An 18,804-nucleotide genomic window follows, 5' to 3' on the forward strand; every position below is an offset into this window, starting at 1 on the left:
GCGCCCCGTCAACCCCTATTACACGTTCGAATATGATTCGGCCGGATAATTACTCTATGTTAATTTCTCGATGAGGCTGGGAAGCGTTGTCGAGGAGGGAGAGGTTGGAAACTGGCGTAGGACGACGATCGAAGAGGAGCGGCGAGGCGGGGAGAGGAGGGAGACACCACACGTACGTACAACTCGCTTTTTGCGAAACGCACCGCGGGGAAACGTTTTGCCCGGCTAATAGCCTTTCACGAAGCGTAACTTTATTCGGCCGTTTTTGCGCCGGGGCGACGGCAGTTCGTTAATTAAAATTTCGTACACGCGAATGCGGCCAATCGAATTCCATCGATGAATGAGCGTTCGCGAAATTGACCGATCATCGAGCGAGGCCTGCACTACCGACCGAGGCCTCGTTCGTATGCGCGCGCATACGCACACACACGTCCGGACGACGCTTGCCGGATATTCGACGAGGCGATCGCGTGCCGAGCGGCGAATTTTACACGCTGATTTATCGTGTAACGCGATGAAATACGGGAGGATAATTGGAATAAACGTGGAGTGGATGTCTTAACGCGATTCTTCGTGGATTCTTTCTCTTTTTTAACGTGTTTTCTTGTTTCGTTTTCAATCAGATTATTTTGATTCAGGAAACGATATATTTCCTTTGGTGCATCGAAGGATGATCTTTCAAGTTCGATTCTTCGAATTTCGAAAGCTATGAGAAAAATTATTATATTACTTGATCCATCGATTTATACGAGAGTGATAATAGAAGAAACTGGATTCTTTTCAAAATCGAGCGGAAAATCCGGTTTAACGAAAAACGGGAGTAGAGATAACGGCTTAATTTCCTTCGAGAACGCGTCGTCACGTGTCACGCCAGAGAATCGAGGAATCGGATGTTCAGGTGTCAAAGGAACAATCGGTCTTTTGTTGTCCCTTTTTCAATACCATTGGATCGTACGTGGAAATAGAAGAGATGTCTTCCTCCGATATCTCTTACTCAGCAACGTACTTTGGTCTGTGTTATCAACGCTTAAATCATCTTTTGTTTCTCGAAATTTTACCTTAAAATTTCTCTGTCTGCATAAACGCAGATTTTTCCAATGAAAAAGAAATTGGATTAACTTAGAAAAGATTTGCACAAGCCAAAAAAGAAAAAAGTTGAATCTTTTTTTTCCAGATTCTTTTTTCCCTTTCGGCTCAAGACGCTCCTTCGCCAAAGAAGCAGAAGCGGCGGCGTTGGAATCCGATATGGGCTGGTGCACAGGCGTAGCATGGACAATGGGACGGTTTGTTGGTTTCATACCGCTGGCACGTAGCCAGCTACATTGTCCACGATGGCCACGGCTCGTGCAAGCGAACTTTTCAGTCCAAGCGCATATATTGTACTACTGGGATAATGATAGAACAGGCCTTATACCGCTCTCTTACGTTGGATAGAGTAGCAGCACGTAACGTGAAATTGTTTTCGCGACTTCTCGGCTCCCCATTTGGGCAGGAGTGGGGATCGGGCGTTTTCGTTGGACAGGATCCCCTCGGTTTTTACAGCGGTAAGCGGAGAGGGGAAATTACTTCCCACCTTCTAAATTTCACTGTGTGCGCGTTACCGGTGTCCGGCCTCTCGACACCGCGAGAACGATGGAGTGGGTGTTGGATGTTGTCGGCGACGAGTTGTAAATTTGCGCGACACTTGTTATACAGCATGCGGTATGTAACGAGATGCGTGCGTCCTCTCTTATAAATTAACGCAACTGGGCTGTGATCAATCGTACACGAGTGAAAATTGTGCGGCGAATATTTCGTTAACGGTTAACAGTGTGTACGTGCGTGGAGAGAACGCGCGCGAGTCTTGCAAGAGATTCCAATCGGATTCGGTTCTGAAATAAAGCAGGACGAGGAGGAGCAGGTTTAATTCTTTTCGAGAGAGAGTGAAAGAGGTTCTACAATTGGTGGTACGATGTAACTGTATAATGTTATTGGCCTATAATCTATCACGGGGTAGATTAACGTCGGTTGAAACTTTGGAAGGCTGATTTATGGCATCACCCGACTGTTATAATTAACGATATTGGACCCTTAAGCCCCACCACGTGCGATTTTAATTATGTTGAGGATGCAAGAGTGTGCTGCTTCCATCAATTCACTATTAGCCGTTTATAACGTCGCGCGACTTAGAGGTTATATATACTCGTTTAGCTTCTTGTTTTTGTCTACCATGTTACACGTACATTAAACGATATCGATGATCCAAACAATCGATTCCAATATATCGTTTAAATAACAATTTATTTAATCTGAAAAGAATGTACAGTTCCTTTATCGTTTCGAATATACGAGATATATCGTCCAAGTTTGATCGCCTCCAAGGCTTCTGTTCGGAACAGAAAGTTAGAACGTTTTGACTCGCCTGATACAGTTACGCCATCTATAACCCAATATCATCCAGGTTAACCTAGCGAAATTCAAAAATGCTTGCACGTCATCCCCTCTCCTCCCGATAACTTCGACCTACTTATTAACCGAGCTCGACCAATCAGAATCCTCGCATCTCGAATTTTCGCCACCAGAGGCATCGTTCGCTCACAACTAAACAGAGACTAATTTATGCGGTAATCAAGGACCGAGCGTCGACCCTTGTTTTCCTCCATTGTACGTATATATATATATACGCGATGTACTGCCAAGTGTATTTCCTGGCTAATACAACCGTCGTTGGATTCCTTTTTCTCCCTGACAATACCTCTACACTTCCCTTTCCAACTTCCTACAGAACTCGGTTGGTTCTGTTTTGCCTACGTTCTTGCTCCTCTTCCTCCTTCTCTCTGTTGTGCGTGTATTCTCTTTCCCTCTCCGTCCTTCTGTTGCTGCTCTCCATTTCCGAGCAAGAGACCTTTCGCGTTTATACGAGCCAACACCCATCGTGAGATCGGGGACACCTGCCCCCTCTAATCGTGGTCAGAGGTGGAACACCTCCGAGCATACTTATGAATACGATTGCAGCCCGCGTTTATACCGACCGAGCGCAATCGTAAATTTCTGATTTCGTGGTTATACGGGCCACCGTGTGTTTCTGGAAACGAGATGACGTCAATACGCTGCTGTTGTCGTTCCACGGTGATTCCGGGCAGCGTGTCTCGGCCAGGATATCGAAAAGCATGAATTTGGATATTTTCGCGAAATTGGCTTAGCAAGGATTCTGGATCAGAGGCGCGTCACAGGATAAATGTAGGAATTTTCTGGAAACGAGAATTTCATATTGTAAATTCGGCGGATTTCGTACTGGATTTAGAGGCGAAAAAATGGTCGAGGTTGGATAGTTGAAAAAGAATATATCAATGTTCCTATGTAACGAACGCGAAAATTTCACGAAATTCTTTTTATTTCACTACGTTTCTCGAGTATCGGTCAATAAGATCGGAACAAGAGATAATTAATATTCGAAGAGACGCGTTAAAATTCAACTTTATCCAATTACCACGGGAAATTAGCACGAATTAAAATTTCCTTCGAATTTCTTATCCCGTTTAAGAGGAATTAAAATTCAAATGGAACGAGAAACTAAGTCAAATATTAGCGTGTAAGGAGTAATCGCGACGATGTGCAACGGCTGGCCGCTCCCTTATCTCGTTAACGGCATTTTCATCTGCAAGCAACGTTTTCACTTTTCTCGGTTTCCGCACGTTCTGCAAAAAGCGAACACACTCCACAGGGACTAAATCTCCGAAGATGGCGCAAAACTACGAGAGACACGATGCCCTCTCCGATTAAACTTACTCCCAAAACCGAGTTACACGGATAAAGAAGAAACGGGCGATCTGAAAGTGAAGGCAGGTGATTTCCACATCTTTCTCAATTTTCTTTTTCTTTTCTCACTCGCGAGAACTTGGTTCGAAAAGACAGTTTCAACGTACTTTATCCACTGGATAATCTTTCTTTCCATTTAATAGAAACGAAAGTTGGAAGAAAGGAGGGGGTGCCGAAGAGGAACACAGCGGATCACTGCGAAGGCTGTGCAAACTGTCGACATACCGAAGCAACACTTCGCAGACCGTTTGCGCCACCTGATCGCATACCGGTGCTCGTCGACAGCCACGGCTGCCGGACATACCGGAAGGTCGGATCCCGGATCTCCAGACATCCGGGCAATGTCTACCTTTCCATAGACCTCCTCTGACAGACGACTCGAGCTCGATGGCATTCGGCAACGTTGCAGTCGTATCTTACACGTTTCTAAATAACGTTCCAATTAATTAAAACTTCTCCTTTCCATTCACGCACCTGAATTACCTTGTTATTTTTAAAATAAAAAATCGAATCGCCTGTTTAATAAATTAACACATATATATGTGTATTCTCGAGGCCTGTCTCGAAACGTATAGCTAACTGAAAAAGAAGAGAAGGGAGACAAGAGGAGATTTTTTCGGGGACGGGGTGTCGATCGGTTTGCCCGGAAGCGTCGACACGTTAATACCCTTCTTGGTGACACGGGGGCCCCGCGGCGAAATTGAAAAGTCCGAATCTCCGGATTTCGCGAAACATGGCCGCCCCGCCGCCCAGGACCCGTTATCAACGAGCGGCACGCATTCGACTGAGCTTGACTCGTCAAAAGGGATTCTCCGCCGCTGCTCCCCTCCCATCCTATATCCCATGATCCGGGCAAATCTATCTTGAATTATCTTGAAATGCTGCCAGTAAAGTTGTATTCGTTGCCCGGCTCTGCCGTTCGTTCTTCGCTTTTCCGCCGCCCGGTGAAAATCTGATAACCGAGGCACAGCCGAGCTGCTCTTGCAATACGTACGTATTCATGGTGTGTACAGGGGAGGGGGTCTCTGATAAACTCGTTTCAACCGATTTATAGCGCGTGGAGTAAACAGAAATTAGGCGAAAATGAGCGTGTGAAGAGGAGCAGTATATTTTGGAGTGGGTTCGAGAGTTTGTTTGCTGGAAGAAGAAGAAGAAGGAAAAAAGGAAAGATTTGATTCCATCAGATTCAGATTTCCATTATTCATGTTTATAAAAATAGGGATTTACATGAACATCCGTGGTATTATTAATTGCATTCGTGTTCTTATTAAACTTTCTCAAAGAGGTTTCTTCCCTTCCCTAAACAGGGAAACTTTTTATCCACTTCCCTTAAAATATACACGAAGGAATAATTTCAGAATTTAAATAGAATTTTTACCGAGTTTATAATACGTCTGAACTTTTTTAAAACCGCCTATATATGAAAAGTTGCAACCAGAGAGGGACCTGCACTTCCCATTTCATTCGATGTAAAATGCGTCTGACAGTAGATTATCCGTTCCCTCGTAATCCTTTCCGGTTTGTTTTTCCGCTCCTTTTTTTTCTTTCTTCCTTCCTTTTTTCTTTTCTTTCCTATCCCACGAATCAATCACCCTTTATATTCGCTGCGTGTAATATTCCAAAATATTCCACGATACGAGTAAAACATTCGTATTTGTTCGCATCATCAACTTTTAATAAATGTCAGCTCTCTTACACGTACTTGCATACCTCGAACGTTTCTCTTCTTTCGAAGAAACGGATTCTTTTTTTTTAATTCACGACGATTGTTGAAGATATGAAAAATTAATTCTAAAGGTATCCAAATGCGCCATCTCTATTCTGATCCAGTTCGGTGGTGAAAGAAACAAGGGAGTGAAAAAAAAAAGGGATCGCGAATATTTTAATCTAAAGGCCGATGCTAGTCGGCTTTTTTTATCGGCGCTGGAAACGCCGTTGGTTTCCGGCCGAGCGAGGTTTATCGCGTGTACAGGAAATCCGCGAAAAATGCCGAAACGTGTCGTAAATAATCATGGACGCGATGCTCTTGATCTCTCTCTCGCCGATGATAGAATTTACTTGGAAAACGATCAAAATTATTAACACACACATGTATAAATAGTTTCAACAGGAAAGAAAGTAAATTTTGTCTTTTCAAAACTTATGGAACTAGAACAAAAAAATTAATCTTTTCAAACTGGACTATTTTACGAGAGAGAAAAAAAAGCCTGTTTAAAATACCAATAAACTTGGAAACGGGATCGCAAGAAACGATTCAGGATGAAGAAACTGCACAATCTCACTGCTCCACGCCACGGAAACAAAGGAGGTTTCCGGTGTCTCCGCCGGAGCGTAACGAGCGACAAGACGGCTGGAGGGGCCTCGCGCAAGGAAAAACGGGGGAATTCATTTAGGAGAGGGGGAAGGAGAGGTAGAAGGCAAAAAGCACGCTAGGCACGCCGTAAATAACCGCCGCCGCGTCTGGCCGACGCGCAGCGCCACTCGCGATCGAGTTTTCATTGCGCGTGCACCTGTAGTACGCCGCTCGTCGCCACGCGCAACACGCGATAAATCATAGGGGGAAGGCGGTGCACGCGTGACCGGGTGCAGGAATTCTCGGGATAGTCGAGCCTTTTAACCTTGTTAAGAAGTAAATTAGGCTCGTCTGGTCGGCGCTGAACCACGCAGTTTTCCACCGAACGCACGCTCTTTGCGTAACGTAGTTAAAGTCGTTTTGTGTACGAACGGTGAAACGCGAAGAGTAAAAAGTGCGGAGGAAAGGAACGAAGAGATGGTTAAACCAAACGTTTACCGTTTGGTTATTTATACGAGGTAAAGAAGATTGGAGATTATTTTGCGATAAAGAAAAGCTAACCTAAAACTGATCCGAGGTGGAATAATTCAGAGAGGCAATTAAGCTGTATAATTATCGATGTTTCGGTTAATAGTCTTAAATCGTTAATTATATGAGCATTCATTGTCCGGCAAATTGAAACTCTGTTCAAACGAACGAACGAGTTAATTAATTTCGACGTCGATGATCATCAGAGATGGCGCCACAGTATCCATCGCTCTCGCAGAACGTTAAGTTAAACAAATATCCCTTTCTCCCCCGCCTCTCCAATTATCTCGTTACCTCGATCTTTCGATCGAAATCTCACAATTTCGTGCATCGCTATACGAAACGCTACGAGATCCTACTATCAAATATAAGAAAAAAGGGAAATTTGACGCTGTATAAGATTGAAACCAGGTTGAAACGACGCTTTAAAAACTAAACAACGAAAACTGCGCAATGATACTTTCGCGAAGCAGGAAACGGCGAGTTATTCTAATCGCGATTCCAATTAACTCTTGCGATACAAGAGCGCGCTAAGTCTAAATGTGGGACGGCGATAAATCAGCCGGCGGGATCCATCGCATCTCACGGAATACGCGAATGGAACGACACGTATGTGTACACACATCGACGCGACGACTCTCTGTATCGTCTAGGTAAGCACTAGGTGATGCGAATAACGAAGGAAAAAGTGCAAAATTTAAATTAACTCCAGATATGGTTGGAGACAACGGTAAACCGTGTTAATAATTAAGATAATTTTGGGCCACATCTGTGCAGTCGGTAATGAACGTTGCCCGATTCAGAGTTGCAGAAATCTAAAAGAGATACGGCCAATAACCGTGACCAAGACACGTATTTCGAAGATATATGCATCTCGTAATTAACGTATTTCTAATTTCCCATTTCCTTCGTTGGAAAAACTCCAAGTCTCCGTTGAATCACATCTCTGGATTATATCTTTGATACAATTTAGCCACAGACATCGTGCAACACGATAATAATTTCCATCCACCACATTGCCAATCCTACTCAACGCTGTACAGGTATACATACACAACCGTTCTCTTTTCATCGTGCACATCTGCGCGCACAACTTTATACGCGTTTCGTCTGACTAATTACTAAAATACCGCACGCGAGTAACCCAGCAACACTCGAAACGGCAGGGACGAACGCTCGCGAATTTTCATTTTGCCCGATGCTCGAGATAAAAGCGGATGGATGGACGGCGCATTTTCGGAACGGTGTAACCGTATAAGGGAGAAGCGCGCACCGCCGCAAATCGACCGGTATCTGGGTCAGCACGAATCAAACGGTTATTGTTATTCGCTCTCTCGGAATAATCCGAAAGAATTAACGCTCTCGAATATATATCTCGATTCGTTACGGCGCGCCAAATTCAAACGCGTCGTCGGATACTAAAAATTGGATCGAGCTGATGGTAAATTCTCTTTTGAAAAGAACGCAGTGGATATATTTGATATTCGCTTCGCGTTCCACTATTATTTTTCCCTGCAACAAAACTGATTATACTTGGCCGAATAGCGACGTTTCTGCCGGATCAAACCAGACAAAAGGGAAGAAAGTTGAGATAAATACAAGTTGTAGTAGTTTCGAGTAGAGAGGAGCAATTCGGTGGTTGTAAATGGAGGGAAGCGCGGTCGGGAAGAGAGCACTCTCGAAACCAAGTTCGCGAAAAAGGGGGGACGATCGATCGCGTTTTACGATTTTTCAACGGTATGAAACCAGTTTTGAAAACAGCCGACCGAGCTAAATCCCAAACAATGCGGGGGGTACAACAGAACGCGCGAGGTATAAAAGGGTTTTCGTATAAATCCGGATTCGTCGGGGGCCGAGTGCTAACCCGAAAGTAAATATTTCTCCACGCGTGGATTTCGTTATTCCCGCTCTCTCGACCGTGGTAAGTTTCCAAAAAAAAAAAAAAAAATTGCCGGACACTCGTTAAACGCTTGTCACCAATCAAGAGTATCCGACACGATCGTTCCCTTCCTCCAAATAATTCGCAATTTCGGGAAGAACGCTTTTCACAATTTTAAAAGTGAAAGTGTATAATTGTACTCTCTCTCAACCCCTCCCCCTCGCGAGTTGACAAGTAACAATTTCACGCATGATCGGGAGAAACGGGACGGAAAGTTGGCGACGCTTTATAAGCTGAAATTACGACTTAATAAAAGTTTGGAAAGCGGCTGTGGCGTGATCGATAACCGCGACACACGTTCGCCACCCTTTCGGGGAGGGGGTGTAATTTTCAGCTTCCCTTTGCAGCCGAGGGAGGAGGGAACCGGTTATTGCGCCACCGGTCGTCGTCGCCCGATGCCACCGACTTCCCCGAAACAACTTAATCGCTTCCTCGTAAAAATTACGATCGTGCGTGACAAGGGCGATCAGGGTGGTGTGTTTGTCGCATTTGTCGAAAGGCGTCAAACGATATTCCTTGAATATTCGCTCGTACCAATTTTTAGAATTTTTCACCAGAAATTATTTATTTCGTAGAATTCGAGAATTCGAGAATCGATGACGATGATGGAATTAAAATTAGATATACATCCGCGACGAAACGAATTCCCTCGATTCGAAACGTTGAACGAACGATGGAAAAACGTTGTGCGATCGAAATCATCGAAAGCGAAATGATATGTATGTATATATATGTATATATGGGGGTAAATGGGGATAAGTTATCGACTGTTAAGCACGGTATCGGCTGTGAGAGTGATAAAAAAAAAAAAGAGATCGTCCCAACAGTGCATTAAGCTATTCACCGGCGGGAGAAGGGGGGGAAAAGGGACGGGCAACTGGCAGAGACAAAATTGCGACCATTATTGCCATTTTTTACAGGAATCGGGTTGCCAGGTTGAAAATTACGCGCGCGTTACACAAGAACAGTGGCAAATCGATTTTATGAATACTTTCCTCTCCCTTCTAAACCAATCCCTCCTTCCATTTCGAGCGCAATAGTGTATTATTTATAACTCATTTGCCTAATAAATTAAAGTAATAAAAGTGGAAACTAGAACTTTCTAGTTTTTTTCAGGGAATTATTCTCGAAAAGTGAGAAATCATAAATTAAATCGAGTCAACAATTTTCCAGAAAGTATTATCAATTCATTTTAGATTAATTTCTAAAATTCTATGAAAGCAGATATGATACGAAAGTATCTTAAAATTTCGTCGATAATTAGAAAATAAAAATAAGCTATCGTTTCTCTATTTGTCTAATAGTGAAAACTAGAACTCCCTAGTGAGAAATCATAAATTAAATCGAATCAACAATTTTCAAAGTATTATCAATTAATTTCTAAAATTCTATTAAAACAGATATGATACGAAAGTATTTTAAAATTTCGTCGATAATTAGAAAATAAAAATAAGCTATCGTTTCTCTATTTGTCTAATAGTGAAAACTAAAACTCCCTAGCGAGAAATCATAAATTAAATCGAATCAACAATTTTCCAAAAAGTATCATCGATTCAAAACGATTTTAGAAAGCGTTGAAAAATTTGAACGCGATTTTAAAATTCTATGACGCGAGAATACTTTGTAAATAATTTCGTCGATAATTAGAAACGTATGAGTTTCGAGATGGAAGATAAAGAAGAGCTTCTTAGAATTCTCCTCCTCCATTTTCGCATTTCCCTTCGATCGAGAAGCGTGCACGCGAATGCGAATCGAGTGTACACTTTTATTTACTTTACCTGGTATCGCAACTTTTAATGCCTTGAGCCGCAACCATTCAGAGCTGTGCGTACCACTTGACCCGTTTCCCATCAAACAGGTGAAGTGGTTACGAATCGCGTCATCGAAGTGTGAAACACTTGGTGTAAATTAATTTATTCCTCCTCCTCCTCTACACCCGTGAAATAATAATGAAGACGCCGTTATCGATTTACACGAGGACGCTTCGAAACCGTGCAGTAGAACTTGTCCTCTCTCCTCTCGACACCTCTCCACCAGCTCTATTGTTAATTCGTTTTATTTTAGACGAGAAAAAAGAGAGAGAGAATTTATAAATTTTGTTTCAACGATTCAGTGACACGTCTCTGAGCGCAATCGTTATCGAATCGTCCTGACAACACGTCTAGTCCTTTCTTCTTTTTTTTACTACCATTTTGACAATGGCAACAAGACACGTCGCAATCGCGTCGTGCGCTTGGCACACAATTCGAATTTATTTTTGATCCGACTTTAGAGCCACCGTTCCAATTACTTCAATTCAACAATTCGATTCGACATTTAGTCCAACGATTCCTGATAGATATATAAATAATTTTAGAGAAGCTGTAAAATAAATTGAGAAATACACTCCTCGATCTTTCCAACGCGACGCCCTTCCCCTCTCAGAGAAAAGAATACGATTCCCCCATAAACTATCCAACCAGCCAGTCGGCCGGGTTACACAGAGGCTTCCGTCTTGGTCGAAATTGCTGTCAGATACTATTGATAGCGTCGATTTCGGTAAATCGATTTTGCGGGATGTTCAGCTCGCAGGCATTGGAGGGAAGGAGCACGGGCCGGTGACTTCAGTGGCGCAAACAATCGTGCCCCACAGGCGGTAACCCGCCAAAGATCCTCCGTGACTCTTCCTTGCCCCTCTCCCTCGCTTCTTCTCGCTCCTCTTGTTGTTCCGTCCAAGTTTATTGGCCGGAGATAACCCAGGTTACCTCCATTCTTATCGAGGATTCGCTATGCGCCATCCTCGCAGTGCTAACTAACGAGCCGCCGCCAACGGCTCCACGCCGTTTGGTCGTCCAAGGCGTCCAAGATATTGCCTCGACCTTCCTCCCCTCTCTCCTTCCCCTTAAATCGATTCCACCTCTTTTCCTTCCTGGGATTTGTCCCTGCGGAGACGGACGAGTAACGAACGGCCGCGAGTTGGAGGAATTTATCGCTCGAGATAATGTTTCAGAATTTGGACCGGGTGGAACAGGTTCGCGAATGGTATCGACGGTGTTTATAGAGCGGAAACGAAATCGAAAGAGATCGAGAAGCGATTATTCAAATGGCTTGCAACGGAAGACGGGGAGAATTTGCAATATTTATATTTGATCTCGTGGAACACCGAATGAAATTCGAAGATGAGTTTGAACAAATTACTTCCACTCGTGGAGAAATTAAAAGATACTCGTTGCTGAAAATTAATTTAGACGAAAGTGGATAAGGAGCAATCGTTCGGTTTCTATTGCAACATTTCGATCTGTTAAATCTCGGTAAGAAGCAACCTCCTCTATTTGCATCTGTAATTTAGTTAGTCTCTCACTTTGGTCCCACGATGCAAAGTGGCATTATTGGCACGAATTTGCGTTGCTCTCTCAACTATACACACACACACCTTTCCCCCGACTGTCCCGTTTAAACCTGAGGAGGAGGAGGAAGTGGTTAGAACTGCGAGCCGGCATGAATATTAATGCAAATCCAATAGGCCAAGATCGATATGGTTCGCGTATCGCGATAAATTTGATTTCGCGGAGTCAAAGGTCGCCTCGATCGAGCGGGATAAATCGAAAGAGAGAGGGAGAGAGTCGTCGAGCGACGGATGTTCCCTCGTCGGAGCGGAAAAGTGTCGATTGTTCGCGCAAAGTGTAAACCTAGGAGCGCATTGTTTTATCAAGGCCACGTTGTTATCGAAGCTCCTTATTGTGCCGAGGTAGCCAGAAGGAAATAATCGGAGGGGAAGAATATTGCGCCGTGGGAGAAAAATCGTGAAACGATGTATTGTCGATTCGAACGCGAGCGAAATTATAATTCAATGAGATAGTGTCAATCGAGTTTCGATTCGCATAGGGAGATCGCAGTTTTCCATGGAAAACCGTTTACTGTTCGTTACATTTCGATTGAAATCAAGTTCTCGATTGATCCTCTTAGCTGCAAAAAAGAGGAAAGGAGGAAACAGAGAGCGGAGGGAAGCGTACGGTTTCATAAATCTAGCGTAAAAGGAAGTGTTAAGCGAGTGATAAACCGCGTAAATCTCCGGCGAAAAGTACGCGGCTTTAAGGCTTGTTAGCCGAAGAAGCTTTGGCGAACGTCTGCGCCGCCCGGTTCACCGGAGCGAACGCTTAAAACGCGTTTCTAAAACCGAGGGGGAGGGGTTTGATCTTTTTAGTCTTCACGCGGCTCCCCCTCTAAATCCTCGCGCGCTTTACGCTCTACTTTATAGATCTCTTTGTACCTTCACACCCCGCCGCGTTTCCACTTTGATCCTCGACATCTGTCGCGTTTCACCTCGCCACGAGGCTCGTATTTTCCAAACGCGAGGAAATATCGCCGATCGTCACGCAAGAAGTATATATTTTCTCCTTTTACGAAATTTTACAAAGTGATTACAGGCTTGGAGCGCTTTCATAATCGTCGAATACTTATATATATATATGATCAAGATGCTGTTAATTTTATTAATCGTTCGAGAAGAATTAAATTTGCATAATTGATGTCGTTGGAGCATGGTTAAATTGAAGGGAGGAGAGACTTGGTTATCGTCGACCATTTATAAGTGGGAGGGGGGGGGCGCGATAAAAAACATTTCATTTTACGCGGAGGAATGTCTTAATTGAATTACACGAGAGGGGAAGTAGGGATGTCTGCGGTCGAAGATAGAGGTCTAACGTAGATATCTTGGTGTAGAGTCGATAAAAGGGAGAGGTAGAATAATGGAAGTTATCGGAGCTCCCCCGGTTAGGTAACAGAAACGAGGATACGTCTTGGGAGAATAGCCACGATTTAATTACCGGGGGAAAATTTTCTCTTTTTTCATTTTTCGGACGAGGAAAAAAAATTGGAATTACAATTTTTTCGAAATGTAATTTAAATAATTTACCCGATACGATCAAATATATCGTAATTCGTGTTGGTTATATTGACCGTTTAAATAACAAAACGGTTAAATAACGGAAATAAACGCATTATGATATTTAATTAAACGTTCCCGCCGAGTTTTGTTGTCACGAGTAATTACGGTATATTGAAATTAGACGAAACAAGTTACGGAGGTAGGTTGAAACTCGATTGCTTGGAGGAAAGACAAACAAAAAGTTGTGAAACTGGATGGAATTTCTGATTCGATAAATTATACGCTCTATTAATCTCATTCTTCGCGCGATGTTAAACCCGTGTTTCGAGCACGATCCGTTTCAAACAAATTGTTTATTTTTATTGGCGCAAAAAAATTCTCGAGTCCAATTTAAACCATTTTTCGCCAATAAGATATTTACCAGAAAAATTTCATACAAAAGGTGATATATATATTAACAATCCCTCTCTTTCCCCCCCTCCCTGTTTATAAACTGCGCGCAGCTGCTCGTGTCGCGCGCGATGAAGGAATTTCGCGATAGAACTCGCAGGATGGGACAAGTTGCGTCGGATCATGGTCGAAAACGAAGAGGGAATAAACGGAGCGGTTATTGGAGGCAGTTTCGAAAACGCCCACACACACGCTCCTCCACCCTCACCGAAGGGTGAGTAAAAGCTGAATGGGGGGAGGAGAAAGAACGGCTGACAAGAATCGAAACGATCTAATAATCGAAAGAAATTCGAACCTCCTTTTACGATGATGTAAGAAAGAGGGCGCCATTTTACGTTTACGGTGGATCCCGTTCGTAAACTCGAAGGATTTTTACGCAACGGTATTTTCCCCGTACGTTGGTAGTGTATATCTTTGAAGATTTTTTCGATCATCTGATTCTGGAGTGTTTAAAACGATGGACGAATATATTTTTCTGTTTCTTACACGTCTGATCGATTCAGAACGGTGCTGGAAAAGAGGAAAGGAAAGAGAAATATGCAAGAAATTTATCAACCTTCGAAACATTCTTCCTCCAACTTGGAACCGGTGGTTCAGCTCGATAGAAGAGAAAACGACACGTTTCTGAAGGAGAAAGGCGAAGAAGAATCCGAAACGAAACGGAAGACTTTACACACTGCCGAATCACATATTTCCAATTCAATCTGCCTTCCCTCGCCTCTTCTCACGGGGCGATCGAACGAAAAACCATTCTTCTCTCCGGACACCGAGAAGAGGAGAGGAAAGAAGAGGAGGAAGAAGAATCGCGATGCAGGAGAGAAGGGCACTGTCGGGGAGGAGAGGCCACGAAATATTACCCAGTCCGCAGATTCGGGGTGCAGTCGTCCATCGATAATCGCGGCGGATATGTCGTAGATCTTGCCGATAGTATTTACGATCCGCATCCACGATTCTCTGTAATCTTGGAGGCGTGCGCCGATGAAAGATATCCAAGTGTCGCGCGAGATATACCAACTTTCGATTCACTCCAGAACTTCTTTCTCGAAATATCCATCCACACTTTAATTGTTCGACTCTAGAAGCCGATTAAAGAAAGCGATCTTGAATTAAATATTATAAAATAAACGCGATAAGTTGTGTGGCTCGAAACAATAGAGAATGTCAATGATAAAGATGTAAAATATCTTGGCTGAGGAGTACGTTAAATTATCCTGTTAACACGAGTCGAAACATAAATTTGTTAATTTCAAACTGCTGATTAATTTCGCAGTGCACGCTATAACATTTTTGAAACTGCGAGACACAATAGAAATTGTTGGCTAACTGGCAGGAAATATATGTACATATATATATATAGGAAATATTAATTGGATAATCGACCCATATACAGGAGAAACACGCGGCATAATTATTCAAATGCAAATGCGCCGCGAGCATAGCGCCGCCAGTCCAAGTTGTAAATGAATAACAAATACGGAACACGATTCACGTTGCACGACATAATCACCCGTTTCCGCTAATCCTGCTCGACTACACGACTAATTTGCAACCCCATCTTTTTCCAAACACGCTTCTTTTTTCTTTCAATCTGTCGTGTTTTAGAGAACGCACGAGAAGAGTCGTTACAAAATTTTCCTTCGATTCCCCGTAAACGTTCATCAAGAGCAAGCCACGCAACAGCGTAAAGGAATTCGGGAGGAAAGATTTTCGACGATAGATCCTCGAGAGCGGTCGGTGAATATTTATCGAGAGCACTCGAGGATGTCCGAGCGGGCATCAAGGAGGAGGGGGAGGTTGTTGGAGGAGCGGCGCATAATCCAAAATCTCGGAGAAGAATAGGGGTGGATCGAGTTCGAGCGATCCCTCTTCGTGGAACGAATCTGGGAGAATCGGAGGACGACCGATAATTGGGATCTAGGTGACTTTCTCCCGTTCACATTATCGATTCGAGGGGTTCGAATCCTCCTGCCTTTCCGCGAATCTTTATTTCGACGAAATTAATAATGCGTATTTTATCTTACGTGTGTATATAGTTGGTCTTTCTGCAAGCGGAATGAATGGAATGAGTCGAAAAAAATTATTAGAACAACTGTGCCAAGACGTATTATCTCAAAGAATGAAGAGTGGAATTGCTGATAAACTATCATCGAAGAAAACGCGCTCTTTCTTAACCGACTTTTTGCTAAAAAAATTCTGATTCTTCCTTCACGAGATCGTTTATTCGTGAATTCGTTCCACTGGCAAGGAGTACGAGTCCGTGTATGGAGTTATTGATAATCAAGAAACGAAGGAAAGAATTTGTTATTTCTTTTCGTGCAACGTTAAATTTATTCTTATCTGAATATATTTAAACTTCGCACAAAGATCTTCCATCACGTAGAAACACGAATGATCGTCCTGACCAACCCCTTCGCAGCAACGATTTTACGCGATAAATTTTCGTTGCCATACCCGTTGCAAGACAGATCTATTTATAACCGTGGATAGCTCCAAGAAACAGATCGAAAGAAAAAGAGAGAGAGAGAGTTTACTTCCAACTCCTCGAACGAACTTTCCCCCGTCTGGGGTGGCTGGAAGTGAGAGAGAGATCGAATGCTTAGAAACTCTCGAGTGGGAACTTTCGAAGGGATAAAAGAACTTTCCATTCTGGTAAACGCTTTTAATGAGAAAATATGATGCACCGAACCCTCCCCCCTCCCAATTAGAGGAGAATGGCTTATCCCCCTCCTCAGAAATTCACCCTATTCTCCAAATCTTTCTCTCTCTCTCGCTTCCTCCCCTTCCTTTCTATTATCACGCTGCGAGGAGGAAGCAAGGCCGGGTATTTTGATGAAAATCGTAATGCAATAGGCATGTAATACAAAAGGGGACGGCCCTATCCCTCGATAAGGCGATCGACCCTTCTTATTCGTGTTCATAACTAGGTACTGGAAACCGATAAGGTGGGAGGAGCGGTGGCTCGGTGACCCGGAGGGGTCTTTGGTTCCCCTTCCCTTCGCTCTCCAACGTTATGTTAACGTTGGAGGACGAGTTAATCCCCAGATTTGGAAATTGATTTTCAAAGGGGGAAAAAAGGAGGCTCTCGAAAAAGCATTAACGAGGAGGCTGGTGGCGTGGCCGAGATTCCGAGGGAGGGGGTATATATCCAGTGGACGAATTGGATGCTCGAGATGCCTTCGAGTGTCTGGGGAGTTCTTTGATCGGAGTGGATTTGGCGCGGATAGAGCGGCGGAACAACAGTCGAGTGGGGCCGAGAGATTGAACGAGGAAAGAATGAACGAGGCTTCGAAAGAAAAGTTAAATCGAAATTAAAATTCATCGAAGGATTAGAAGAGAAAGAAAGATCAAACGCATTTCGATCTCGTCCACCGGAAGCGTCGTGTGCCAGGTTTCGAGCAAACATCGTCCCTGTCAGGTGACACGATTTATCTTCGTTACCGACCGGGTATAAAGTAAATATTTTTACAGGGGAGATGGTGAGAACCACTGGCCACCGCCGGGTTACCGGAAGTGGAGAGGCAACGGGGAGAGAAACGGCCCCTCGATCGACGTCTATAAATCAGCGAGGACACGCCAAGACTTTCTCTCTCTCTTTCTCGCTCCCTCGCCGGGGTTATCGAGCGGTGGGTAAAGAAGAAAACTGAACTATCCCCACTCCGAAGGATGCATACACTACGCGACGAACATTCCGTTTTCTCGAATTTACGACAAGAATGCTTAACGTTTCCCGTTGTTCGCGACATCGTTATCGCGTGCAACTCTCGTCCGTGAAAGGAGAAACAGACATCTCGATACACCTGGGCGAAATTCAGAGCGAGAAGATTTAAATATTCGCCCGATCGGGAATTTTCGGGGGAACGAAAAGTGTTTCTCTTCCATGGTTTCAAGTTGTACGCATGTACGATTTTTTTTTTCCAATTAAAATCGATTACCTCGAACAAGCAAACTTTACCTTTGATCCATTATCCTCGTTATAACAGACGGCGTTCAAAGAAAATCGCTTTTATACGTAATTATAAAAGAAGACTCCGTCCAGACAGATCCGACTTACAATCGTGCTCTTGAAAAATCGATACAAGAAGGAAAAAAGAGAGAGAGAGAGCAAAGAGTTTAATACGAGAGTTCGCGATTCACCGACACGAGAGAAACCGCGGCTGATTTTTCCACCGCATCCTCCCTCCTCGCGCTTAATTGCAGTGATTCGAACTTCTCCAACGGGATCCGTGGCTCGTGAACATCGTTGCTTAGGTAACAAGTTCAACCGCGCGTATTAATGGAAACGTATGGTAACGAGTTCAACGCGCGTATTTAATTAATCCGTGGAACAAAAGCCGCCTCGCCACCACGGTTGACCCACCCATCCATACCAGAACATCATAGCGCGACGAGCGATTCTCTCTCTCACCTTTTTTTCCAACGAGTTCATTCGGCAACTTGTCGTCGAAATTATGAATCGCGTGGTAAAATCGCCAACAGAGTTGTCCGTCCTTGTTTGACTCGCAAAACTGTGCGGAGATCGAGGGAAATCGAGGTTCCCTTCTCCCTTTCTTTTAACCGTTCCTTTAATAATAATTCATCGAATACGACCAAGCGTGAGATTCGGAAAGATGGTAGAAATCGAAAGAAAAATCGATGGGCGAGAAAAGAGCGTTCATCAACGTGGAATAAGATAAAATAGATAGAGAGGGGAATCTACAAATCTCCGGAAAACCAAAATCCCGGAATTTCGGAGCGGACAACGACAGTTGCGCGTTCCCTCGAGCAATCCACCTGTCCCTGGGCGCGCGACGCAGCGCACCTTCCCTCTCTCTCTCCCTCCCCAGCGTCGTAAATCATGTTAAACGGTCGCATGGATCAAACCACCCGACCCACTCTTCCCCCACCCTCTTCTAAAAGACCGGCCATTCACGAAACTTCACCGTTCCCCTC

The 18,804-nt window shown here is 43.8% G+C and overlaps 1 protein-coding gene and 2 long non-coding RNA genes across 31 annotated transcripts in view; 2 read left to right on the forward strand and 1 right to left on the reverse strand.

Moving 5' to 3' along the window:
* LOC107994778 (CUGBP Elav-like family member 2) overlaps positions 1-18,804 on the reverse strand; it is a 383,891-nt gene that overhangs the window by 226,954 nt on the left and 138,133 nt on the right. The gene's annotated exons all lie outside the window — the stretch shown is intronic.
* LOC114577097 (uncharacterized) lies at positions 1,170-5,939 on the forward strand. Its single transcript, XR_003696888.2, has 2 exons — positions 1,170-3,825; positions 3,942-5,939. It is a non-coding gene; the product is annotated as an uncharacterized LOC114577097 (long non-coding RNA).
* On the forward strand, positions 13,182-17,813 carry LOC133667396 (uncharacterized). Its single transcript, XR_009832867.1, has 2 exons — positions 13,182-17,290; positions 17,344-17,813. It is a non-coding gene; the product is annotated as an uncharacterized LOC133667396 (long non-coding RNA).

This window comes from Apis cerana, linkage group LG1 (genome assembly GCF_029169275.1).
Source record: "Apis cerana isolate GH-2021 linkage group LG1, AcerK_1.0, whole genome shotgun sequence".
Taxonomy (NCBI): Eukaryota; Metazoa; Arthropoda; class Insecta; order Hymenoptera; family Apidae; genus Apis; species Apis cerana.